Source organism: Salvelinus sp. IW2-2015, linkage group LG20, assembly GCF_002910315.2.
Source record: "Salvelinus sp. IW2-2015 linkage group LG20, ASM291031v2, whole genome shotgun sequence".
NCBI classification, from domain to species: Eukaryota; Metazoa; Chordata; class Actinopteri; order Salmoniformes; family Salmonidae; genus Salvelinus; species Salvelinus sp. IW2-2015.
This window is the reverse complement of record NC_036860.1, coordinates 22456895-22484690: the sequence shown is the minus strand read 5'-3', so window position 1 is coordinate 22484690 and position 27796 is coordinate 22456895. Positions and strand designations below refer to the sequence as shown.

At 43.2% G+C, this 27796-nt stretch overlaps 1 protein-coding gene across 1 annotated transcript in view; it reads left to right on the top strand.

The window, feature by feature from the left end:
* Positions 1-27796, top strand: part of LOC111979951 (BTB/POZ domain-containing protein KCTD16-like) — an 86889-nt gene that overhangs the window by 50596 nt on the left and 8497 nt on the right. The gene's annotated exons all lie outside the window — the stretch shown is intronic.

The following is a 27796-nucleotide window of genomic DNA, read 5'->3' as shown; positions in this document are numbered from 1 at the left end:
TATTACTGTTTAGTTAATGCTGTTTGTACGCGTGTGCTTGGATTCATTCAACATTTTACTGTTATTGAAATGGTTTGTGCAGACTTACACATTTGAGGTATTATATTCTTACAGGCGAATAGGCACTAATGTCAATCCATGAATATGTATTTTTTTCTCTCCATGCGGCCTGTTTGTCAACGTATGTGACAGAAGTGTTATGAAGGGCTTAGCAGTGTCACTTTCATTGCCTGATAGTGTCTGGCTCAATATCTTGTTTTGTAAATAAGGTTGGGGAAAAAACGATATTTTCATTTCACAGGGAAACCTCTTGTCCCTCAATTTATTTTCACGTCATTTCTGACATTTAGTGGATCCTGCACTTTTGGGCTTTTAATGGAAAAAGGTTGTAAATGTCAGAAGGCAAAACCACAACATAACGTCAGCCTCACAGATCTATGTTGAGGTTTACAGTGAAGAACTAGACAACATCCATCATCTTCATCAGAGCTATATTGGCTTCGTAGCTTGTTGTCCCAAAAATGACTGGTGTAGAGTGATGATCTTGGCAATGTGTACTGGGCCGATGACATTTACTCATGGTCAAACAATTTACTCAGGACATTAAAACAGATCTATAATGACCTTCTGTCAAGTGATGTTTTAATGACAGTATATTCATTATGTGTGGGCTGTTTCTAATACACTGAATGAACAAAACATTAGGAACACCAGCACTTTCCGTGACATTGACTGACCAGTTGAATCCAGGTGAACGCTATGATCCCTTGTTGCTGTCACTTGTTAAATCCACTTAATTCAGTGTAGATGAAGGGTAGGAGCCCGATTAAATAAGGATTTTTAAGCCTTGAGACTTGAATGGACAAGACAAAATATTTAAGTACCTTTGAACGGGGTATGGTAGTAGGTGCCAGCCGCACCGGTTTGAGTGTGTCAAGAACTGCACCAATAATGGGTTTTTCACGCTCAACAGTTTCCCCTGTGTATCACGAATGGTCCACCACCCAAAGGACATCCAGCCAACTTGACACAACTGTTGCAAGCATTGGAGTCAACATGGGCCAGCAGCCCCGTGGAATGCTTTCAACACCGTGTAGAGTTCATGGCATGACGAATTGAGGCTGTTCTGWGGGCAAAAGTGGGTGCATCTCGATATTATGAAGGTGTTCCTAATGTTTTGTACATTCAGTGTATATACCATCTAAGSATTTACAAGACACAATGATCCAAGAAGATGTGCGTTCCGAGTCAACTGCTATTTCAACTGAGTAATACCATTCACATTATGGCGATCATATGCAATTGTGCATCTATCAAAAGTGATTTTGATAAATGTTAGATCGATTTTTCTCAGAGGAACTATAGGCATTCTCAGAGTGGATTGTCAGCAATTTTTTCATGAACTTCTCAAATTCTCATTAGTGAACCACAATGATGAAGACTTACTGTATTCATTCCTGAACCCAGTCATATTTGGGAAAGGATGCRTCTGCACTGTACGTTAGGGAGGCCTTGAAATATAAATAAAATGTCTGTGGTTGTTAAATTATTAACGTTGCCTTTTTCATTTTGCTAAATGGGCACCGTCTGTCTTTTCTCTCAACATGATTTTCCCTCCATTTACATCAATATCCATTAAAACCTGCAATGAAACAGTTATGTCATTGAATGAAAGGAAAATTGATCATTTGAAAATGATATTGATGGAAGGCTGTTYGATTGATCATTGCTGTGTTGGTAGATTATGGAAGGAATTGGAAATATCCAAGTCCACGTCCAAGTCTATGTATTCAATGTATTAACGACGACAAATGAAACAATGCTGTATTTGATTGCTCCCCTTAAAAAGGATGACTCCTTTCATTGTTTTCCTAGTGGCAGAACGGAGCATTACACACCATTTAGCATTTGCCTGCCTCTTTTGATTCCCTCGCCCATCATTCAGGTAATGCKATTGACTATTTGCCAATTAGGAGATTAAAGATTTGCCCCTCCAGGCCGGATACACAGGGGACCTGCCTGGACAGAGAGAGAGAGAGCGCGAGAGAGAGAGAGAGTGAGCGAGGGTGAGAGAGAGAGCAGAGTGATGGCTGACCAAGGCCCAGAATGCTGAATAGAAGTCAACATCTGGCTGAATAAAGAGCGGGGCTCCACTCCYGTCCCTGTAAAGACCCATTGTGTTTAAACACCACTAAAGGGAAGAGGCATCTGCTCTTAGCCATTCGTCTCTGGCTGCCAGTCATACCGTGCATTTATGACAGAGGTGCGTCTGCCTTGAAAATCATAAACTGAACCGGAGGGCTAGTCAATCATGCACCAATACATTCACTATGGAGGTAGTCAACAAAACATTTTTTACCGAAGGTTTTTATCAAGCTTTCTGCCAGCTGTGCGTGCAATTTCAACACGAGCCTTCGCAGAAACACAAAGCAGCAATTAGGTTAATGACTGTCTTGTTTTGCACCTGGCACATGTGAGCTGCCATAAACTCGCAATTTACATGTTTTCTTTCGTGGTAGAGGGAATTTGGCATTGCCAGTCCTACTGGGCCAGGATGGTATAGTGTTTCTATGGTTTTGAGGCCTGCCTGAGGAAAGCTGGCAGATGCATCTAAGCACATTGCAGGAGCCACTAAACTCTCTACTGTGTTTGCTCCAGCTGTAGGGGGCAGATAGGTACACTACCCTAAATATTTATTTGGACAGTGAAGGTAAATTGTTTTTTTGGCCTCTATACTCCAGCATTTTGAATTTGAGATACATTTTTTTTTATATGAGGCGACAGTACAAAATGTCATCTTTTATCCGAGGGTTTCATACATATCTGTTTTACTGTTTAGAAATGAAAGCACTTTATGTATATAGTCACCCCCATTTGAAGTAGGCATAAGAATTTGGACAAATTCACTTATAGTGTTTCAAAGTTGTCAAAGTTTAGTATTTGGTCACATATTTCAACCCTGGTATTACATGTGGATTCAATGGTAGTAGCACCGATTTTGGTTCAAGTTATTAACATGGTAATTCACAGGTGAGCTTTAAATGTGTAATTACAAAATAGTTACACAGTGGAACAAGAAAATGTGTAATAACATCAGTAATTACATGTGGAGTTAAGTGGATATGTAATTACACATACCTTGTTCCAATTGTGTAATAACTGTTAGCGCTACAACCTTATTACCGTGTAATTAACCAGGAGCACCTAAGCAACTACTATGTTGTTACTACAGTTATTATTGTGTAGTTACATAGTGGATTATGATGTCGATTCCTTATAATCCACATTTCCTGTTGCTGCAGGATTTTTTGTCCTGCTGTAGCCTACTGGCTCAAATTAAGATCCTACATATGTACATCAAGCTTGTGACTCTACAAACTCTTTGGATGCATTTGCAGTTTGTTTTGGTTGTGTTTTGCCCAATAGCAACTGAATGGTGAATGATGACTGGTGTAATTTATTTCTAAATGAGTAGATTATATGTTTTTGAACACTTCTAAATCAATCGTGTTAATACCATGATTAAGAAAATCATGAATGAATCATGAATAATGATGAGTGAGATGCCGTTCAGAGGCTACAACAAAACATGCCAACCTCTCACCATTAACAATAGCAGGGGAGGTTAACATGTGTTGGGGGGTATGATCTATAGTCATGATTTTGGGGGTTATTATTATTAATGATTCATTCACAAGTATCCGTAATCATGGTAGCATCCACATTAAAGTAGAAAAAGTGTTCAAAAAACATATTATATTCTCATTTACAATAAATTAGACTCCAAAATGACACAATACATAATTCACCATTTAGTTGCTATTGAGCAAAACATAATCTGAAACACAACCAAAACTGCAAATGCAGACCAACAAAATTGTAGAGCCAAAAGCTTGATGTAGTCATTGTGTGCTATGAATATGGTACCAAATACTAAACTTTTGACTACTTTAATACACCATAAGCGAATTTGTCCAAATATTTATATGACTTCTTGAAATTGTATTTTTATTTAACCCTTATTTTATGGGGGGACTGCATGCTTTCATTTCCAAACGGTAAAACAGATATGTATGAAAATACCCTCAAATAAAAGATGGCATTGTGTGTCGCCTCATGAAACATTCGATCTCATATCCAAAATGCTGGAGTTCAGAGACAAATTTGAAATGTTAGCTTCTCTGTCCAAATACATATGGAGGGGAGTGTATATGCTTTGCCGTAACCATGACTACATAGTTATGTTGGTGTTTGTGTCTGTCATGGAGGCTGACCTTTGAACCCCTCAGAATCCCTACAAAAATGTAACAGTGTTTTTCATTAAGGGTCTATTTTATCAAGATATTTATCTGTTATTAGGCATAAAGCTTCCAGATCAAGAAGCTTCCCTGATGTTGTGAGAAACATGTTCCTTCCCTTATATGTAGTATTTCTTGGCTTTGATATGACTAATATGTGTAGGAGGAGGCCTCATGTAGTGTGCTGAATGGAGCTAAATGCAGTGTGTGAGAGCCACAGCTCCACTCCTAGAGCCCTGACACGCAGCAAATGTGTGAAAAGTCTGGGGAGTCAGAAAGTCACAACGAGCCAAAGCTGTCGTACATTATGACCCACCACACGCAGGGCTCAGAGCTGTAAGCCAAGCTGACTCACAAATCAAACGTAATGCCATTTAGTTCGCCAAGAACACATGGCTGTGTAAAAAGTGAGAATTAAATTAGCTACTGTAGCGTACCACCTCTGAATGAAATCACATTGATGTCGCCGAGCTCATTGAAGCTCTCGCTCTCCTTAAGTTGTGGTGAGCTAGCATATGCACAAACGTCTCTTAGTCACATTTGATAAGCTGGCAAACGCATGGCTTAATTGCAACTCGAATTAGCATAGTTCTGGCATATTTGGAAGCCTGCTCCGGCGTTTGTGTCCCATATCCTCAAAGCCATTTCCTTTCCCCAGCCTTCACAGTAGCAGTCATAATGAAACCCCTGGGAACGTCTCCATTGATTGTGTCCAGTGTTTCTACCTGCCTTTGAATTTCAAGGCCTGCGTTTGGCCTGCGTGGTGAGAATAGACTGGCATCACAGCATTATATTAAGACATGTTATCATATTTATCCACAGGCAGGCTTTATATGCAGTGAGGTCCAAAAGTATTGGGACAGTGACACATTTATTTTAGTTTTTGCTCCGTACTCCAGAACTTTGGATTTGAAATTATACAATGACTATGAGGTTAAAGTGCAGACTGTCAGCTTTATTTTGATTCTATTTTTTGTATGTACTCCCTTCATTTTAGGGAACCAAAAGCATTTGGACAAATTCACTTGTGTGTATTAAAGTAATAAAAAGTTTAGTATTTGGTCGCATATTCCTAGCACGCAATGACTACATCAAGCTTGTGACTCTACAGATTTGTTGGAGGCATTTGCAGTTTACTTTGATTGTGTTTTAGATTATTTTGTGCCCAATAGAAATGAAGGACACGTAATTMATTGTGTTATTTTGGAGTCACTTTTATTGTCAATAAGAATTTAATATGTTTCTAAACACTCCCACATTAATGTGGATGCTACCATGATTACGGATAATCATGAATATATTGTGAATAATGATGAATGAGAAAGTTACAGAGGCATAAATATCAACAAGCTTGATGTAATCATTGCGTGCTAGGAATATATGACCAAATACTAAACTTTTGGCTAATTTAATACACATATAAGTGAATTTGTCCAAATACTTTTGGTTCCCTACAATGGAGGGACTATGTACAAAAATCTCTGTCATTTCTAAACGGTTCATATGAGTGAAAATACCTTCAAATTAAAGCTGCCAGTCTGCACTTTAACTCCATGGTCATTGTATTGTCAAAAGTACTGGAGTACAGAGCCAAATCATWAAAAAAATTGTCACTGTCTAAATACTTTTGGACCTCACTGTATGTCACCTTGTTTATGCACTGGAATCATACTTGGCTGCGTATTGTCAGGATGTGACATTTTAGTCTCAGCGAGCTGGCATGACCAGATGCAAAATCCATACTTAATTTATTTTATAAGCAACTGCTGGGAAGAAACAGCAGCATTGGTATAAACAAAGGTGATGAATCCATAGATGCAGTCACAGAAAAATGGAACCCATTTTATAAGTGCCAGGAAGTGTGCAACAAAAACTTCTAGCCTACAGCACTGTAGTAATGCAATATGTAGGTTACTGCTCTACTGAAAACTGCCAAATATGAGGCTGTTTACAACCCAGAGCCTGGTCAGACTATCTACAGAAGACAGAAGGTTGATTGAGAGACACATAAGTAGAGCGAAATAGGGACTACTTGCTCCCCTAGTTCACCGTGTTTAGAGATATTTATGCACACACACACACACACACACACACACACACACACACACACACACACACACACACACACACACACACACACACACACACACACACACACACACACACACAGCCACCTGTCAATGGGAATAAACAGTTTGTTTAAAGAGTGTAGTGCCAAGTCTAAGAATCCACTAGGCCTCTCAGAGCTTAGAGCCAGTGTTGGGAACAGATCCATCAGCAGCCAGAGAGAGATGCCTCCCCTCCCTGAAGGGGTGTGAGTGATGCTGCTGGACACACATTTCCCCTGTTCCCTCCTTCACATACCCTTTAAGATAAGCATCTCCAAGCATAGATCTGAGCGGCAGGCAGGGCCGCCGAGCCAGCGGTGACAGGATAAAGGGATTTACGTCTGATACAGCATATTAATCTCCCATCAATCTGCTATCCCTTTAAAAAAGGACCTGAGCCTTTCTTACTTTTATATCAACTGTCGTTGGTTTCTGTTTGGGAAATGTTGGCCATGCGTTAGGCAGCCATTTGTTTGCTGAGGGAGAGAGGAAGGAGTGCTAATTTTGCTCATTATTTGTGTCCTGGAGCTCAGCAGCCCCACCTGTCACATCCTTTATCTGGCTTCTACATCTATCAGCCGCCTGGGCTACTTTGCCTTGAATGCAGCATCAACACTTTGCTCCTGCAGCAAGACAGATAATGAAGTCAGCATGGCCATGCCAATATGTTTGCTCTCTGTAAGCATCTCTGGTGGACAGCGGGAGAGGGACACAAATGAGGGTGAGGTGGAGGGAAAGGGAAATGGAGAGAGAGAGAGTGTCCAGAAAGGACTCAGATGGGGCATGATAATGGTAATGCTGTTAGCAGAATATGGGATGTTTGCATAGAGATCATCGGTTAATAAATAATCTGAGTTCAGTGTGTTGGAGCGTGTTTGTCTGCAAACCATAACAGTATTTGGTCTACAGCTGCCGTAGAAACAGTATGTGAGACTGACAATCATCATATAACAGCCAATAAAACAACTAGAAGATTTGGAATTGACATGTAAAACACCCATTGGATACTGTAGTTTAGGTATTTCCGGATTCATGCTAGTAGTGGTCATTGAAGTATTGATTCAATTTGTAGTACGCTGTGAAAACATGATGTGACAATTAACCCACAAATCCTGCCTGGTCTTTTAATATAAAATGTTTTGATTTCACAGGACGGTAACACTTTATTTGGACAGTCCATCTGTAGATGTTCTACAGACTATCTACAGACTATTAGTAACATTTCAACTGACTATCTACTAACCCTAGCCCTAACCTTAACCCTTATCCTAACCCTAAACTTATTGCAACCCTTACCCTAACTAACCATTATTCTAAACCTAACCCTAATTGTAACCTTAGCAAACAGTTGCTTATCAACAGATAGTACGACCATCMGTAGAGCATCTACAGATGGAAAATTAGGACTATCCAAATAAAGTGTGACCCACAGGACTGCCATTGATTTAGGTGTCACTTCAAAGACTAACGCAGACTGTCTTCAGTGGCCGAGAGCTGTATTTAGCTCAGACCCACAACTGAACAAGAAAAAGATCAGAATTATTATGACACATTCTCATACTTTAAAAAAATATATAAATATATTATTTCACCTTTATTTAACCAGGTAGGCCAGTTGAGAACAAGTTCTCATTTACAACTGCGACATGGCCAAGATAAAGCAAAGCAGTGCGACAAAAACAACACAGAGGTACACATAAACAACACAATAGAAAAATCAATGTACAGTGTTTGCAAATTTAGAAGAGTAGGGAGGTAAGGCAATAAATAAGCCATGAGGTGAAATAATTGCAATTTAGCATTAACACTGGAGTGATAGATGTGCAGATGATGATGTGCAAGTAGAGATACTGGGGTGCAAAAGATCAAGAGGATAAATAGCAATATGGGGATGAGGTAGTTGGGTGTGCTATTTACAGATTGGCTGTGTACATGTACAGTGATCGGTAAGCTGTTCTGACAGCTGATGCTTAAAGTTAGAGAGGGAGATATAAGAATCCAGCTTCAGTTATTTTTGCAATTCGTTCCAGTCATTGGCAGCAGAGAACTGGAAGGAAAGGCGGCCCAATGAAGTGTTGGCTTTGGGGATGACCAGTGAAATATACCTGCTGGAGCGCATGCTACGGGTGGGTGTTGCTATGGTGACCAGTGAGCTGAGATAAGGTGGGGCTTTAACTAGCAAAGACTTGTAGATGACCTGGAGCCAGTGGGTTTGGCGACGAATATGTAGTGAGGGCCAGCCAACGAAAGCATACAGGTCGCAGTGGTGGGTAGTATATGGGGCTTTGGTGACAAAATGGATGGCACTGTGATAGACTGCATCCAGTTTGTTGAGTAGAGTGTTGGAAGCAGTTTTGTAAATGACATCGCCGAAGTCAAGAATCGGTAGAATAGTCAGTTTTACGAGGGTATGTTCGGCAGCATGAGTGAAGGAGGCTTTGTTGCGAAATAGGAAGCCGATTCTAGATTTAATTTTGGATTGGAGATGCTTAATGTGAGTCTGGAAGGAGAGTTTACAGTCTAACCAGACACCTAGGTATTTGTAGTTGTCCACATATTCTAAGTCAGAACCGTCCAGAGTAGTGGTGCTAGTCGGGCAGACGGTTGCGGGCAGGCGGTCACTGCATTTGTGGGGGGTGGAAGAAAAGGGCTATCTAAGGCATGTTGGGCAGGGCTAGGGGCTCTACAGTGAAATAAGACAATACTCACTAACCAAAACAGCAATAGACAAGGCATATTAACATTAGGGAGAGGCATCTGTAGCCGAGTGATCATAAGATCCAATGAGTAGCACTAGATGAGTCAAGGAGCCAATTCCGTAGTCGCTGCTACACTAGGCGAGCTGGAGACACGGCGATTCAGGCAGCTAGCGGGCCAGGGCTAGCAGATGGGCATCCGGCGACGTCGCAACGGAAGAGCCTGTTGAAACCACCTCGGACGGTTACGTCGGCAGACCAGTCGTGATGGATCAGCGGGGCTCCGTGTCGGCAGTAAAGGGTCCAGGCCAACTGAAAAAAGAGGTATTGTAGCCCAAGAATTGGCTGGTGGACTTCTTTGGCTAGCCGGGAGATGGGCCTAGCTCCAGGCTAGCTCCAGGCTAACTGGTGCTTGCTTCGGGACAGAGACGTTAGCCAGGAGTAGCCACTCGGATAGCAGCTAGCTAGCTGCGATGATCTGGTGTAAAGGTTCAGAGCTTGCGGTAGGAATCCGGAGATGTGGTAGAGAAAAAGCAGTCTGATATTCTCTGGGTTGATATCGCTCTGTGCAGACTGGCAGTAATTGACTGGGTTGAGGCTGGCTGATGTCCGAGTTAACGGTGAGGACGGATAGCAGTGGCTAACTGACTACTAGCTAGTAGCTAGTTAGCTGGCTAGCTTATGAAGGGGGATCTAAAGTATAAAAATAGCAGATCCGTACCACATTGGGTGAGGTGGGTTACAGGAGAGTATATTCAGTCCATAGTTGGAAAGTGAGATTAAAATATATATGAAAACGATATATACACGGAACAGGATGGGACAAGACAAAAACACACGTCCGACTGCTACGCCATCTTGGATCTACTGAAGTAGTGTGATGTCTGCAGAGCCTTATAGTGGGACATTTCCGTTCTACTTACTCTTAAATAGCATTGCAAAATAGTGTTGCACGGTATACTGGTACCATGGTAATATCACGGTACCAAATCAAATTCAAATAACATTTTATTTGTCACATGCGCCGAATACAACAGGTGTAGACCTTAACGTGAAATGCTTACTTACAAGCCCATAACCAACAAGGCAGTTCAAGAAATAGAGTTAAGAAAATATTTACTTAATAAACTGCTGACATTTTAAAAATAAAAAGTAAGACAATAAAATAACAATAATGAGGATATATACAGGGGGCACCGGTACCGAGTCAATGTGCGGGGGTACAGGTTAGTCAAGGTAATTTGTACATTTAGGTAGGGGTGAAGTGCCAATGCATAGATAATAAACAGCGAGTAGCAGCAGTGTAGAAAACAAATGGGGGGGGTCAATGTAAATAGTCCGGGTGGGTATTTCATTAATACGTCATGATAGTTATGATATCAACATTTTAGATTACCGTAGTACTGTTTCACGTGATACTACCACATTTTTCAGCCCTTGATCTAAAGAATCTGCTGGCGCCTTTTATAAAAATGTTTATAAATTCAGTTGAATTTAAGGAACAGCCACTGGTCTCTTGAATGCACAGGTCCAATAATATCCACTTCACTTTCATGCTCATATCACGTGTGGCAGCTGTAATCAACCAGATGCATCCTACAATGCTCTCACTCACCTGCCTCTCCCAGTATCCCTTACCAGCCCTCACTCACCTGCTTCTCTCAGCATCCCCTACCAAGGCTCACTCACCTGCTTCTCTCAGCATCCCCTACCAGGGCTCACTCACTGCCTCTCCCAGCATCCCCTACCAAGGCTCACTCACCTGCTTCTCTCAGCATCCCCTACCAGGGCTCACTCACCTGCTTCTCTCAGAATCCCTACCAGCGCTCACTGACCTGCTTCTCTCCGCTTCCCCTACCAGCGCTCATCACCTGCTTCTCTCCGCCTCCCCTACCAGCGCTCACTCACCTGCTTCTCTCCGCATCCCCTACTAGCCCTCACTCACCTGCTTCTCTCAGCATTCCCTACCAGCGCTCACTGACCTGCTTCTCTCCGCCTCCCCTCAGCGCTCACTCACCTGCTTCTCTCCGCCTCCCCTACCAGCCTCACTGACCTGCTTCTCTCCGCCTCCCCTACTAGCCCTCACCTCACCTGCTTCTCTCAGCATTCCCTACCAGTGCTCACTGACCTGCTTCTCTCCTGCCTCCCCTACCAGTGCTCACTCACCTGCTTCTCTCCGCCTCCCTACCAGCGCTCACCTCACCTGCTTCTCTCCGCCTCCCTACTAGCCCTCACTCACCTGCTTCTCTCCGCATCCCCTACTAGCCCTCACTCACCTGCTTCTCTCAGCATTCCCTACCAGCCTTCACTCACCTGCTTCTCTCAGTCTGCGCATCTATTCCTCCATCAGTTTTTTAATATAATTTATCCATGATGTTGAGCGGGGATGCAGACCCTGATGAGTCTACTGTTGTTAGATTTGTACATGTGTTACATTGGAGCAGAGCGAACAATGTTGATACATTGTATAATTTCATCGCCTGTTATAACCAAGAGCAGAGGCCAGTCTGAGTAGACTTTGCAAGGCCACTGTCATGCAGCCGCTGAGTGTCAGAGAGGGAAAATGGAGCAGGAGCACGACAGGCATGCTTGCAGCTTTACAGCAAAGAAAAAGGCTTCTCTCTAGCCTAAAAGGTAAAAGAAATATGACACATATCGGAGATGAAGCCACAAACTGGCCAAACTCGTGTTTCTAAAAGTGAATTCAAGGGCACTATAGCCTAATAATTTTTTTGTTTCATTTAAAAAAAATCTAAATAAGTCACAGCCTGCATGCCCAATTTATAGACTATAATGATTTAATACAACGGAATTTTGTTTAACTGCTGAGAACTTAATGTTCCCGCCCGCCTAGTGTGTCGCATTCGCAAATGCTTCACAATGTATTTCTTTGTAGGCTATAGCCTTGAAATGATAGGCTAATAATATAGCCTAAATAATTCATTTTCGTTCCTTCTGCTGACCTATTTAGTGTGTATATGCCTTTTAATACGACATGTAGTCTATTTGAAATGATGAGCGCTTCTTAAGTCACCTATTCATGTTGTTTATTAAAATACTTTAATTCAAATCATATGGTTTGGTTTCAATCCTTCAAAACCAAATGGTAGGTCCAGGTAGACACAAAAATAGATGGGTGTTGGTTAAATGGTGATTTTAATGAATGGAGCTCATTTGGAGCAGCAGTTCATTTTCCTGTGAGTGGGGAGCTGTTTTCAGTGTAGCCATTGGAAAGGACCTGAAGTGCCACGAGCGGGATTTCCAACCTCCCGACTCCTCTCACTTAATATATTTTCTTTTTTATTTCTATCAGGATTCAGGCGCATTTTATAACATTTCACAAAACATGTTGCGGGCCGTTTTAAAACAAATCCTGGTTCGATTTGGTTTGATAACAAACAAAGTTGTTCAGTCATGCTACCTAGCTAGCTAACAAACTGGTAACTTGACAGTACAGTAGGTGTAGGCAAATTTGATTGGCACAGGAAGAAAGGAAAAGGGTCTGCTACTAATTAGATGTGCTTCAAAGATGGGATTCATATAGGCCCAATGCAAGCCTAAACTATATCAAACATCTATTTATTTCTGGAGCTCCTTAAATTCTGTTTGGTGCCTAAKGTTTTAAAACTTGGGAGCAGTGTGTGTACATGCGCGTTTGTGGGAGAGAGAGAGTGGTGTGTGTGCTTATGAGAGAGAGGGAGTCAGAGGTTGTGTTAGGAAGGGAGGGGAAGTGTGTGTCTGGGTTAACTGAAGATTAAAGAAGGTTTTATGCAGTGTTTTCCTCTTACTGCCACATTGACATGCAGATCATTACGCATGTATATTCCTTCCTCCCATTCCTCCAGTCAAATCACTGGCAGGCCTTTGCAAATATGAGCAAATAAGCCATGCTACGCAGTGTTCTATTATACACTGAACAGTGTGAAGTTAAATTCAATGTGTTGTATTGAATAGAAGTGTGAATTTCAGTGACAGGTTTTTGCGTAGCACATGCACAGAACGTTTAGAAAACGAGAACAAGTGTCTGGGGAACGCGGCGAACAGGACGCTAGGTCACTGATTCTCCCCCCTTTCTTGTGATACTTGGCCGGGTATCGTATCATTAGTAAAACGTTGACAACCAGAGCACGTGAGCYGAGTTGAGCGGTTGGAAATCCCGCTCATCGCTTGCACACCACTCCAGTGCTCCTTATCCTTTCCAACTGCTCTGCTAAAAATTCATCTCTAAGGAATAACAACTGCAGCTCCAGGTTCGCTCCATTCATTAAAATCACAATTTGACCAACACCCATCTAGTTTTGTGCCTACCTGGACCTACCAATTGGTTTGTAAGTATTGAAACAAAACCATATGAATTTGGATGAAAATTATTTGAATAGACATAAAAAGGTGAAGTGGTGAAGTGAACATCCTTTCAAATAGGCTACATGTCATATTAAACAGCATATAAAACACTCTAAATAGGTCAGGAGCCAGAGCCACTGGGGATGCTAAACACCCTTTTCGGCTACTTTTGCCAGTCTGGGCAGAGATTCAGAGTTGTTTCTTTTTTTTATATATATATATATATATATATATGTGCAGTACCAGTCAAAGGTTTGGACACACCTTCTCATTCGAGGGTTTTTCTTTATTTTTACTATTTTCCACATTGTCGAATAATAGTGAAGACATCAAAACTATGAAATAACACATAACTACACAATCATGTAGTAACCAAAAAAGTGTTAAACAAATCAAAATATATTTGATTTGAGATTCTTCAAAGTAGCCACCCTTTGCCTTGACAGCTTTGAATACTCTTGGCATTCTCTCAACCAGCTTCATGAGATAGTCACCTGGAATACATTTCAATTAACAGGTGTGCGTGCCTTGTTAAAAGTTAATTTGTGGAATTTCTTTCCTTCTTAATGCGTTTGAGCCAATCAGTTGTGTTGTGACAAGGTAGGAGTGGTATACAGAAGATAGCCCTATTTGGTAAAAGACAGATTCCATATTATGGCAAGAACAGCTAAACTAAGCAAAGAGAAACGACAGTCCATCATTACTTTAAGACATATGAAGGTCAGCCAATTAGGAACATTTCAAGAACTTTTAACGTTTCTTCAAGTGCAGTCGCAAAAACCATCAAGCGCTATGATGAAACTTGCTCTCATGAGGACCACTCAGAGCATGCGCAGACCAGCTGGCTGGTGTGTTTACGGACATATTCAATCAATCCTTATCCCAGTCTGCCATTCCCACATGCTTCAAGAGGGCCACTATTGTTCCTGTTCTCAAGAAAGCGAAGGTAACTGAGCTAAATGACTATCGCCCCATGCTTTGAGAGACTAGTCAAGGACCATATCACCTCCACCCTACCTGACACCCTAGACCCACTCCAATTTGCTTACCGCCCCAATAGGTCCACAGACGACGCAATCGCAATCACACTGCACACTGCCCTAACCCATCTGGACAAGAGGAATACCTATGTAAGAATGCTGTTCATCGACTACAGCTCAGCATTTAACACCATAGTACCCTCCAAACTCGTCATTAAGCTCGAGACCCTGACTAGTCTCCCAGTCCCAGCCGCTGAAAAACATCCACACTGCATGATGCTGCCACCACCTTGCTTCCCTGTAGGGATGGAGCCAGGTTTCCTCCAGATGTGACGCTTGGCATTCAGGCCAAAGAGTTCAATCTTGATTTCATCAGACCAGAGAATCTTGTTTCTCATGGTCTGAGAGTCTTTAGGTGCCTTTTGGCAAACTCCAAGTGGGCTGTCATGTTCCTTTTACTGAGGAGTGGATTCCGTCTGTCCATTCTACCATAAAGGCCTGATTGGTGTAGTGTTGCAGAGATGGTTGTCCTTCTGGAAGGTTCTCCCATCTCCACAGAGGAACTCTGGAGCTCAGGTCACCTCCCTGACCAAGGCCCTTCTCCCCCCGAATGCTCAGTTTGGCCGGGAGGCCAGCTCTAGGAAGAGTCTTGCTGGTTCCAAACTTCTTCCATTTAAGAATAATGGAGCCCCCTGTGTTCTTGGGGACCTTCAATGCTGTAGAAATGTTTTGGTATCCTGCCCCAGATCTGTGCATTGACACAATCCTGTCTCGGAGCCCTACGGACAACTCTTTCGACCTCATGGCTTGGTTTTTGCTCTGACGTGCGCTGTCAACTGTGGGACCTTATATGGACAGGTGTGTGCCTTTCCAACTCATGTCCAATCAATTTAATTGATCACAGCTGGACTCCAAGCAAGTTGTAGAAACATCTCAAGGATGATCAATGGAAATAGGATGCACCTGAGCTCAATTTCGAGTCTCATAGCAAAGGATCTGAATACTTATTTAATACATTTGCAAAAAAAATCTTAAAACACGTTTTCGCTTTGTCATTATGGGATATTGTGCATAAATTAGTGAGTAAAAACATATTGAATCAATTTTAGAATAAGGCTGTAACTGAACCAAATGTTGAAAAAGTCAAGGGGTCTGAATACCTTCTGAATGCACTGTATATCCCTTTTGAAGCCTGCACCCGAAGACTTGATTACAAACTATAGAGTTGAGCATGCCAGTACTTAAAGTGACTAAAGATGCTCCATATGGGAGGAAATGATAAATATACTGAGACTATCTGATTCTGCTCCCAGGAGTTTGACCTGATCGCCCAAGAACACATAAAGCTGTGTTTAAAAGACTTCGTAGCTTAGTAGTATGTCAGACACTAATTAGTTCTGTTCATTTATCTAGACTTGGTCACTGGAAACGAGGTTAGGAGCCTGAAAGCTACATTTTAAAATGCCTTTTTCAATGGCCTGGAAATACTAGATGTACCTAATAAAGAGCTTAGTGACGAGGAGAGCACAGCAGGCAGAGGTCCTGCATATGGGGCTGCTACACACACTGCTGCAGACTGCTGCTGCACAAATGGGATGTGAAAAGTGTCTTGCTGAGACCTGTCACCAAGTAGTGTCACTTTGAGCCAAGATACTGTATAACGCCCTGCTAAATGAAAAGAAAGAAAACATTTTCACAAGGAAGTACAGGGACACAAACACACACACTCTCGTGTGCACCCACACACGCTCGCACAAACAGTTATAAAAGACAGAGGAACAGGGAGAGATGTAAAAGGATTGCAGTCGAAGACGTACATTTAAACTGTTCCACAGTGAAGAAGTAATGGTGCTGCATTGGATAGCAGCTGTTTTACGGGTTCCTGACCAATTCTGCGATTTTGTGTTTGTTTTTTTGCGCTGATCTTAACTTTTTTTGGTGCATAATGTTTCCGCCATTGTTTCCTATGCCTGAAAGAACAGCGATCACTAACCTTTATGGAGGTGCAGGACATACATACCCCGGGCCAGGCCCTAATCCCAGAGACACGGAAAAGATAAAGCGGCGTAAGAGAGGCCAACGTGTGAACACCTACGTCGGTGAGTACATGCCTCTACCCTCCGTTCTATTGGCAAACATAAAATCACTGGAGAATAAACTGAACAAGCTCCGTTCGAGACTATCCTATCAATGGGACCTGAGAGCTGTAATATCCTGAACAAGGACATGGATAATATACACTACCGTTCAAAAGTTTGGGGTCACTTAGACATTTCCTTGTTTTTGAAAGAAAAACAAAATAATTTGTCCATTAAAATAACTTCAAATTGATCAGAAATACAAGGTAGACATTGTTAATGTTGTAAATGACTATTGTAGCTGGAAACGGCAGATTATTTTATGGAAAATCTATATAGGCGTACAGAGGCCCATTATCAGCAACCATTACTCCTGTGTTCCAATGGCACATTGTGTTAGCTAATCCAAGTTTATAATTTTAAAAGACGAATTCATCATTAGAAAACCCTTTTGCAATTATGTTAGCACAGCTGAAAGCTGATGTTRTGATTAAAGAAGCAATAAAACTGGCCTCCTTTAAACTAGTTGAGTATCTGGAGCATCAGCATTTGTGGGTTCGATTACAGGCTCAAAATGGCCAGAAACCAAGACCTTTCTTCTGAAACTCGTCAGTCTATTGTTCTGAGAAATGAAGGCTCTTCCATGTGAGAAATTGCCAAGAAACTYAAGATCTCGTACAACGRTGTGTACTACTCCCTTCACAGAACAGCGCAAACTGTCTCTAACCAGAATATAAAGAGGAGTGGGAGGCCCCGGTGCACAACAGAGCAAGAACATTAGAGTGTCTAGTTTGAGAAACAGATGCCTCACAAGTCCTCAACTGGCAGCTTCATTATATAGTACCCACAAAACACGAGTCTCAACGTCAACAGTGAAGAGGCGACTCCGGGATGCTGGCCTTCTAGGCAGAGTTGCAAAGAAAAAGCCATGTTTCAGACTGGCCAATAAAAATAAAATATTAAGATGGGCAAAATAACACAGACACTGGACAGAGGAACTCTTCTTTAATCAGCACAACAGTTTTCAGCTGTGCAAGTCTCTTTACTGACATTTTCAACCTCTCCCTGACCCAGTCTGTAATACCTACATGTTTCAACCAAACCACCATAGTCCCTGTGCCCAAGAACGCCAAAGTAACCTGTATAAATTATAATAGCCCCGTAGCACTCACATCTGTAGCCATGAAATGCTTTGAAAGGCTGGTCATGGCTCAGATCAACACCATCATCCCAAACACCCTGGACCCACTCCAATTCGCGTACTGCCCCAACAGATCCACAAATGATGCAACCTCTATTGCACTCCACACTGCCCTTTCCCACCTGGACAAGTGGAGTACCTATGTCAAAATGTTGTTCATTGACTACAGCTCAGCGTTTAACACCATGGTGCCCTCCAAACTCATCACTAAGCTAAGGACCCTGGGACTGAACACCTCCCTCTGCAACTGTATCCTGGACTTCCTGACGGGCTGCCCCCAAGGGGTAAGGGTAGTCAACAACAAATCTGCCACACTGACCCTCAACACGAGGGCCCCTCAGGGGTGTGTGCCTAGTCCCCTCCTGTACTGCCTGCTCAAACACGACTGCATGGCACGACTAATTAAGTTTGCTGACGACACAGCGGTGGTAGGCTTGACCACAGAACATGATGAGACAGCATATAGGGAGGAGGTCAGAGACCAGGCAGTGTGGTGCTAGAACAGCAACCTCTCCCTCAACGTCAGCAAGACAAAGGATCTGATCATTGGCCGAGCATGCCCCATTCACATCTATGGTGCTGTAGTGGAGCGGGATGAGACCTTCAAGTTTATCAGTGTCCACATCACTAAGGATCTATCATGGTCCACAAACACCAAGACAGTATTGATGAGGGCACGACAATGCCTCTTCACCCTCAGGAAGCTGAAAAGATTTGTCATGAGCCCTCAGATCCTCAAAAAGTTATACAGCTGCACCATTGAGAGCATCTTGACTCTGCATTGTTGGGAAGGGCCTGTAAGTAAATGTTTCACTGTTACACGGAACCCAAACCCTGCGCGAGTGCGCCAACGTGCGCCATCTTGCATAAATGCATTTAGTCCCCCCACACCAAACGCGATCACAACACGCAGGTTAACATATCAAAACAAACTCTGAACCAATTATATTAATTTGGGGACAGGTCGAAAAGCATTAAACATTTATGGCAATGTAGCTAGCTAGCTAATTTGTCCTATTTAGCTAGCTTGCTGTTGCTAGCTAATTTGTCCTGGGATATAAACATTGAGTTGATATTTTACCTGAAATACACACAAGGTCCTCTACTCCACCAATTAATCCACACATAAAACGGTTAACCAAATCGTTACTAGTTATCTTTTCTCCTTCCAGGCTTTTTCTTCTCTTGACTTTATATTTTATTTTTTAATTTCACCTTTATTTAACCAGGTAGGCTAGTTGAGAACAAGTTCTCATTTACAACTGCGACCTGGACAAGATAAAGCAAAGCAGTTCGACACATACAACAACACAGAGTTACACATGGAATAAACAAACATACAGTCAATAATACAGTAGAAAAAGTCTATATACAGTGTGTGGAAATGAGGTAGGATAAGGGAGGTAAGGCAATAAATAGGCCATAGTGGCGAAGTAATAGCAATATAGCAATTAAACACTGGAGTGATAGATGTGCAGAAGATGAATGTGAAAGTAGAGATACTGGAGTGCAAAGGAGCAAAATAAATAAATACAATATCGGGATGAGGTAGTTGGGTGGGCTATTTACAGATGGGCTATATACAGGTGCAGTGATCTGTGAGCTGCTCTGACAGCTGGTGCTTAAAGTTAGTGAGGGAGTTGGGAATCTCCAGCTTCAGTGATTTTTGCAATTCGTTCCAGTCATTGGCAGCAGAGAACTGTAAGGAAAGACGGCCAAAGGAGGAATTGGCTTTGGGGGTGACCAGTGAAATATACCTGCTGGAGCGCGTGCTACGGGTGGGTGCTGCTATGGTGACCAGTGAGCTGAGATAAGGCGGGGATTTACCTATTGTAAATGACATCGCCGAAGTCGAGGATTGGTACGATAGTCAGTTTTATGAGGGTATGTTTGGCAGCATGAGTGAAGGATGCTTTGTTGTGAAATAGGAAGCCGATTCTAGATTACATTTTTCGATTGTAGATGCTTAATGTGGAGAGTTTACAACTGTAAACTCTGAAAGGAGAGTTTACAGTTTAACCAGACACCTAGGTATTTGTAGTTGTCCACATATTCTAAGTCAGAACCGTCCAGAGTAGTGATGCTAGTCCGGTGGGCAGGTGCGGGCAGCGATCGGTTGAAGAGCATGCATTTAGTTTTACTTCCATTTAAGAGCAGTTGGAGGCCACGGAAGGAGAGTTTGGCATTGAAGCTCGTCTGGAGGTTAGTTAACACAGTGTCCAAGAAGGGCCAGAAGTATACAGGATGGTGTCGTCTGCGTAGAGGTGGATCAGAGAATCACCAGCAGCAAGAGCAACATCATTGATGTATGCAGAGAAGAGAGTCGGCCCGAGAATTTAACCCTGTGGCACCCCCATAGAGACTGCCAGAGGTCCGGACAACAGGCCTCCGATTTGACACACTGAACTCTATCAGAGAAGTAGTTTGTGAACCATGCGAGGCAGTCATTTGAGAAACCAAGGCTGTTGAGTCTGCCGATGAGAATGTGGTGATTGACAGAGTCGAAAGCCTTGGCCAGGTTGATGAATATAGCTGCACAGTATTGTCTCTTATCGATGGCGGGTATGATATCGTTTAAGACCTTGAGCGTGGCTGAGGTGCACCCATGACCAGCTCGGAAACCAGATTGCATAGCGGAGAAGGTATGGTGGGATTCGAAATGGTCGGTAATCTSTTTGTTAACTTGGCTTTCGAAGACCTTAGAAAGGCAGGGTAGGATAGATATAGGTCTGTAGCAGTTTGGGTCTAGAGTGTCTCGGGGATGACCGCTGCAGCTTTCCAATCTTTGGGAATCCAAGACGATACAAAAGAGAGGTTGAATAGGCTAGTAATAGGGGTTGCAACAATTTTGGCAGATAATATTAGAAAGAGAGAGTCCAGATTGTCTAGCCCGTCTGATTTGTAGGGGTCCAGATTTTGCAGCTCTTTCAGAACATCAGCTATCTGGATTTGGGTGAAGGAGAAATGGGGAGGCTTGGGCGAATTGCGGTGGGGGGTGCAGGGCTGTTGACCGGGGTAGGGGTAGCCAGGTGGAAAGCATGGCCAGCCATAGAAAAATAATTATTGAAATTCTCAATTATCGTGGATTTATTGGTGGTGACAGTGTTACCTAGCCTCAGTGCAGTGGGCAGCTGGGAGGAGGTGCTCTTATTCTCCATACAGTGTCCCAGAACCTTTTAGAGTTTGCACTACAGGATTCAAATTTCTGTTTGAAAAAGCTAGCCTTAGCTTTCCTAACTGCCTGTGTATATTGGTTCCTAACTTCCCTGAAAAGTTGCGTATCACAGGGGCTATTTTATGCTAATGCAGTACGCCACAGGATGTTTTTGTGCTGGTCAAGGGCAGTCAGGTCTGGAGTGAACCAAGAGCTAAATCTGTTCCTGGTTCAACATTTTTTGAATGGGGCATGCTTATTTAAGGTGGTGAGGAAGGCTCTTTTAAAGAATAACCAGGCATCCTCTACTGACGGGATGAGGTCAATATCGTTCCAGGATACCCGGGCCAAGTCGATTAGAAAGGCCTGCTCGCTGAAGTGTTTTAGGGAGCGTTTGTCAGTGATGAGGGGTGGTCGTTTGACCGCAGACCCATTACGGATGCAGGCAATGAGGCAGTGATTGCTGAGATCTTGGTTGAAGACAGCAGAGGTGTATTTGGAGGGCAAATTGGTTAGGTGTTTACGGATTTGGGGTTGTACCTGGTAGGTTCATTGATAATTTGTTTGAGATTGAGGGTATCAAGCTTAGATTGTAGGATGGCCGGGGTGTTAAGCATGTCCCAGTTTAGGTCACCTAGCAGCACGAGCTCTGAAGATAGATGGGGGGCAATCATGTCACATATGGTGTCCAGGGCACAGCTGGGGGCAGAGGGTGGTCTATATCAAGCGGCAACGGGGAGAGACTTGTTTCTGGAAAGGTGGATTTTTAAAAGTACAAGCTCGAGTTGTTTGGGTACAGACCTGGATAGTAAGACAGAACTCTGCAGGCTATCTCTGCAGTAGATTGCAACTCCGCCCCCCTTAGCAGTTCTATCTTGTCGGAAAATGTTATAGTTAGGGATGGAAATGTCAGTGTTTTTGGTGGTCTTCCTTAGCCAGGTTTCAGACACGGCTAGGACATCCGGGTTGGCAGAGTGTGCTAAAGCAGTGAATAAAACAAACMTAGGGAGGAGGCTTCTGATGTTAACATGCATGAAACCAAGGCTTTTACGGTTACAGAAGTCAACAAATGAGAGAACCTGGGGAATAGGAGTGGATCTAGGCACTGCAGGGCCTGAATTAACCTCTACAACACAAGAGGAACAGAGGAGAAGTAAGATAAGGGTACGGCTAAAGGCTGTAAGAACTGGTCGTCTAGTACATTTGGAACAGAGAGTAAAAGGAGCAGGTTTCTGGAAGCGATAGAAAAGATTCAAGGCATAATGTACAGACAAATGTATGGTAGTATGTGAATACAGTGGAGGTAAACCTAGGCATCGAGGGATGATGAGAGAGATGTTGTTTCTAGAAACATAATTTAAACCAGGTGATGTCACCGCATGTGTAGGCGGTGGAACTAACGTGTTAGCTAAGGCATATTGAGCAGGGCTAAAGGCTCTACAGTGAAATAAGACAATAATCACTAACCAGAACAGCAATGGACAAGGCATATTGACATTAGTGAGAGGCATGTGCAGCCGAGTGATCATAGAGGTCTAGTGAGTAGTTAGTTTGGCTGTAGACACAGCGATTCAGACAGCTAGTGGGCCGGGGCTAGCAGAAAGGCCTTAGAGGGACGTCGCGARGGAAGAAGTCTATTGTAGCCTCCTTGTGCGGAGCCTCCTCGTACGGTTACGTTGGCAGACCAGTAGTGATGGATTAGTAGGGTTCCGTGTAGTAAAGGGGTCCAGGCCAATTGGCAAAATAGGTAAGAAATTGGCCGATGGACCTATTCAGCTAACTGTCCGATATGCTCTAGACAGCTAGCGGGCCACGGCTAGAAGGCTAGGGGATGGGCATGTAGGGGACGTCGCGACGTAGGAGCCAGTTGAAGAAACCCCTCGGGCAGATTACGTCAGTAGTCTAGTCGTGAAGGATCGGCGGTGCTCCGTACCCGCAGTAAAAGTGGTCCAGGCCAATTGGAAAAATAGGTATTGTAGCCCAAGGAGTGGCTGATGGACCTCTTCAGCTAGCCGGGAGATGGGCCTAGCATGGGCTAGCTCCAGGCTAATTGYTGCTTGCTTCAGGACAGAGACGTTAGCTAGGAGTAGKRACTCGGATTGCAGCTAGCTAGCTGCGATGATCCAGGTGAAAAGGTTCAGAGCTTGCGGTAGGAATCCGGGGATATGGAGAGAAAATAAATCCGGTATGCTCTGGTTTGAATCGCGTTGTGCAAACTGGCGAGAGTTTTCCGAGCTAAAGGTTAGCTGATGACCGCTAGCAGCTACTACCTAGTGGCTAGTTAGCTGGCTAGCTTCTGTTGGGGTTCCGGTTCAAAAGTAAAGAAAAATACTTTAGAAAAAATCAGGTCCAAGCACATTGGGTGAGGCAGGTTGCAGGCGAGTATTTTGAAGTTGAGGTTTAGAAAAATATATAAAAGATATGCGAAGAAAAATATATGAAGAGATATATACACGGGACACGACGAGGACAAAGACGTCTGACTGCTACGCCATCTTGGAATTAAATTGCGATTGGCAACTTTCATAAATTAGGTGCATTACTGCCACTGACCTCGTTCTTCTTTCAGTCACCCACGTGGGTGTAACCAATGAGGAGATGGCACGTCGGTACCTGCTTCTATAAACCAATGAGGAGATGGGAGAGGCAGGACTTGCAGCGCGATCTGCGTCAGAAAACGAACTGACTTCTATTTTAAGCCCTTGGCAACGGAGACGCTCTTTAGCGCGCGCGTGCAGTGTGGGTGCAATAATTCAAATCAAATTTATTTATATAGCCCTTCTTACATCAGCTGATATCTCAAAGTACTGTACAGAAACCCAGCCTAAAACCCCAAACAGCAAGCAATGCAGGTGTAGAAGCACGGTGGCTAGGAAAAACTCCCTAGAAAGGCCAAAACCTAGGAAGAAACCTAGAGAGGAACCAGGCTATGAGGGGTGGCCAGTCCTCTTCTGGCTGTGCCGGGTGGAGATTATAACAGAACATGGCCAAGATGTTCAAATGTTCATAAATTACCAGCATGGTCAAATAATAATAATCACAGTAGTTGTCGAGGGTGCAGCAAGTCAGCACCTCAGGAGTAAATGTCAGTTGGCTTTTCATAGCCGATCATTTAGAGTATCTCTACCGCTCCTGCTCTCTAGAGAGTTGAAAACAGCAGGTCTGGGACAGGTAGCACGTCCAGTGAACAGGTCAGGGTTCCATAGCCGCAGGCAGAACAGTTGAAACTGGAGCAGCAGCACGGCCAGGTGGACTGGGGACAGCAAGGAGTCATCATGCCAGGTAGTCCTGAGGCATGGTCCTAGGGCTCAGGTCCTCCGAAAGAAAGAAAGAAAGAAAGAAAGAAAGAAAGAAAGAAAGAATTAGAGAGAACATACTTAAATTCACACAGGACACCGGATAAGACAGGAGAAGTATTCCAGATATAACAGACTGACCCTAGCCCCCGACACATAAACTACTGCAGCATAAATACTGGAGGCTGAGACAGGAGGGGTCAGGAGACACTGTGGCCCCATCCGATGATACCCCTAGACAGGGCCAAACAGGCAGGATATAACCCCTCCCACTTTGCCAAAGCACAGCCCCCACACCACTAGAGGGATACCTTCAACCACCAACTTACCATCCTGAGACAAAGCCGAGTATAGCCCACAAAGATCTCCGCCACGGCACAATTGAATAACATGTATGTCTAAATTTATTTTGCAACGCTCGCGCACGCGACGCGAGCAGTGTAGTCTACCCCTGTTGTTTACGAAGCATGTGATTAATACTTTTTTATTTTTTATTATTGATTAGGTTGCAGACAGAAAGGAATATAATATAGGATGCCTCATCCTCCATTTCAGTTATGCCAATTATGCAATTGTCCCTCACACCCCCAATATTTTCTTGAAAATATACCATTTGAATATTAATTTGTCAGCAGAAATGTTCATTCTAACATCTGTCTCAAATTGCAGATGAGTATTGCGTACTGGTACTGTTGAAACGTTTAAAGGTATTTGTCTTGTGTTCTACAATATATAACCCATTGTTCTCAATGATTAAAGTACACACCTTGAGGCTTAGTAGCTTGTACAGCCTGTACTTGGCAAATCCAGACTCACCCACTGTTTCCAGCATTAAATTCATTGTCATAGCCTATTAACAATATGCATGTCAGTTGCTTTGATGTGCCAAACCTTAACAAAAGACAAAAAGAGTGGTTATTTGCTTCCCTGAATACCCTCTACACGTCACAGAGCTTTATGACAGAAATCAATCAGGGGGCAATCGTTCACACACCTCCACCGAATCGCTGATGTGTTGATACGGTTGGAAAGCGGCCTGAAGATGGATGGGTGGATGGGGAGACAGAGAGGAGACAGATGTGTGGCGTGCAGAGCAGCACGGGTAGGCGAGGTGGTGGTGGATTGGATTGATCGAGACGCTTAGTGCCAAGCAAGGAGGAGAGCTGTGTGACGGTGGGGGAAGAGGAGGGTGGCTGTCTGAAGAGGGGAGGCAGCTCCTTTTGTGGGTTCTGATAACTGAGGCTGTGGAGGTCCCCTCTGAGATTAATGGCTCCGGGCTTAGGGAGTCTAGCGGGGAGGAGAGGAAGGGAACGTGTGGACTGGGGAAGGACAAACACAGCCTCAGAGCAAGTGCCAGTGACAACATAGGAGATCACATAAACCAGCTCCTACCACAGCCTCCATCCCCACAGTCCCACAGCCCTGAACCCAGCATGGGTCTGAACATAGAATTATGCAGGGGGGGGGGGGGGTATTGACACAGAGAGAGACTCTGGCCCACAAGCCTTCCTCCCACCCCCAGGTCATACAGTATAGGCTAGGCACAGCCAATCTATAGGTCCTCTCCTGCTATGTATTTGTGCAGATTGAAGTCCCGGTTCATGAGTGATGTGTCCACTGTGGATCTGACTACAGCACAGTATCACGTGTTGCCTACTAAATCAAGTTGGTAAGTTTATACAGTACATCAGTGTGTCGAGGACACCCCTGTTGACTGTAGAGATATTAAACAGTGACAGATTAACAGGGAGAGTGGGAAATAATGCTATGTACAGAAATGGATGTCAAGTTCAAATTATTTCCCCCACAATTAGCTGTGGATAATGGATTGCAGGTTGTGTTGTCAGATATAATAATAACTCCACACTACATCCTATTGTAGCCCTCAGGGGAAGCTATAACAAAGAATTAAAGGATCAGTTCCAGTGGTTTCTGAATTGAATAGAGCAGGCAGAGTCCGAGTCACTAATATGCTTTCTACTAAACTTCTGGGACTGGAAGTGAATGGTGTAACGAGCGGAAACATCTGGGAATGTTACAATTCTGTCTTTACCTTTTAAGTGTAGATGAAGTATAGATCATTATCACACAAAAGACGGTAATATTTCTCAGGTCGTCACTCATTACCATTGTAATCACTCATCATAGACATGCATGTGATAATTACAGATGTGAATGTGGAGTGTGTAGAACCATGCGATGTGTCTTAAATATAAGGTGTAGAAGGTATCTGTCAACATCAGGGTATGTACCTGACAGATAGGAGGGAAATAATAGCAGTACAGATCCAAACTACTGTCCCCACAACCAAGTCTAATACGCACCATCAGCACTGCTTTGGAGTATCCTGTTAATTTTATTTGGACCCAAAAAAATTGCCTAGTGACAGATTTAGCCGTTCTGTAGAGTCAGGGCCCAATTTTCAGAACCAATTATGTATTGAGGCACCAGCTCATCAATCAAAGATCCCTTTTCATGCTGAGTGACACAAATGAATTCTGTTTCCTTCCCTGGTACATAAACACAAAAGATGGACCCCGTCCCCCATGTCAGTTGTCGGCCCAGTATTCACAGTCCTTGACTGAGTAGGGAAAGTTGTATTGGGATGGTAGTGGTAATTAGAGGTGGCGTCCCAAATGACACCGTATTCCCTTTAGAGTGCACAATTGGGAGGCAGCCATAGATTGCCTGGGTAGCTGGTGGAGTGGCTGTGACTGAGTTTGCTCCATTTATGTCACAATCTTTGATGGCAGGCTGATTTCACAGCGGTAGTACTTGACTGTGTGCCGCACTGTGTGCAGCATAGACGACACTGATAGATGACACTGAGTGTTGGAAAACGACATCGGAGGGACATCATAGGGAGGATAAATAGATTTTTGCAATGCTAATAAGTAAATCAATTTAGCCCACTGTAGAGTTATAGATTAAAACAAACYATCTAAATTGGATATTTGTAAGTACATGCTATTTATTGATGTAAAATGTTGTGCTTTACATAAAAGGAAACTGTAGRATTGAACTTCATGAAAAGAAAATGTGTGCAAAGCAAACGTGTTTCAAGAGGCAATGCCTTCTTGCTAAATGTGAAATAAATTCATAGGCAATAGATCCCTCTTTATTAAATTATTTAACAAGTAACCAAGGAAAAAAAATAAGCCTAGGTTTACAGCTCTATGAGATGTGATTTCTCAATGCATTCTTGTCCTTGGCCCTAAACGCTACAGCTGAGAATGTTGTTCTACTGCAACCAGCCTATGCATAGCAATTTGTTACGTAACATAATTTTCCTTGAGAGAAAGAAACATTTTACAGTTTAAGCACACACAAAGTTGCATGTTAACAATAGCCAAATGTCAAAGGAAGTTTACAAAGCACTGTCCAGTCTGGGGCTGGTGAATGCGCTGCCTGGTTCAAACACACCAGAGGATTCAAGCAACACAGTTCATAGACCATCCAATTCATCTATTGTACTGCAACTTCACTCTATTGTGTCAYAGAGTACTTTACTTGTTTTGTGGTGTGTATTTGTTTAAACATGGAGAAATGCCATCTTTTAGGTGACTCCATTTAGTTTTTAAAAGAATAATTCATATTTTCATTGCCAAACTGACCGTGTTATTGTGTTGTTAGACCCCATC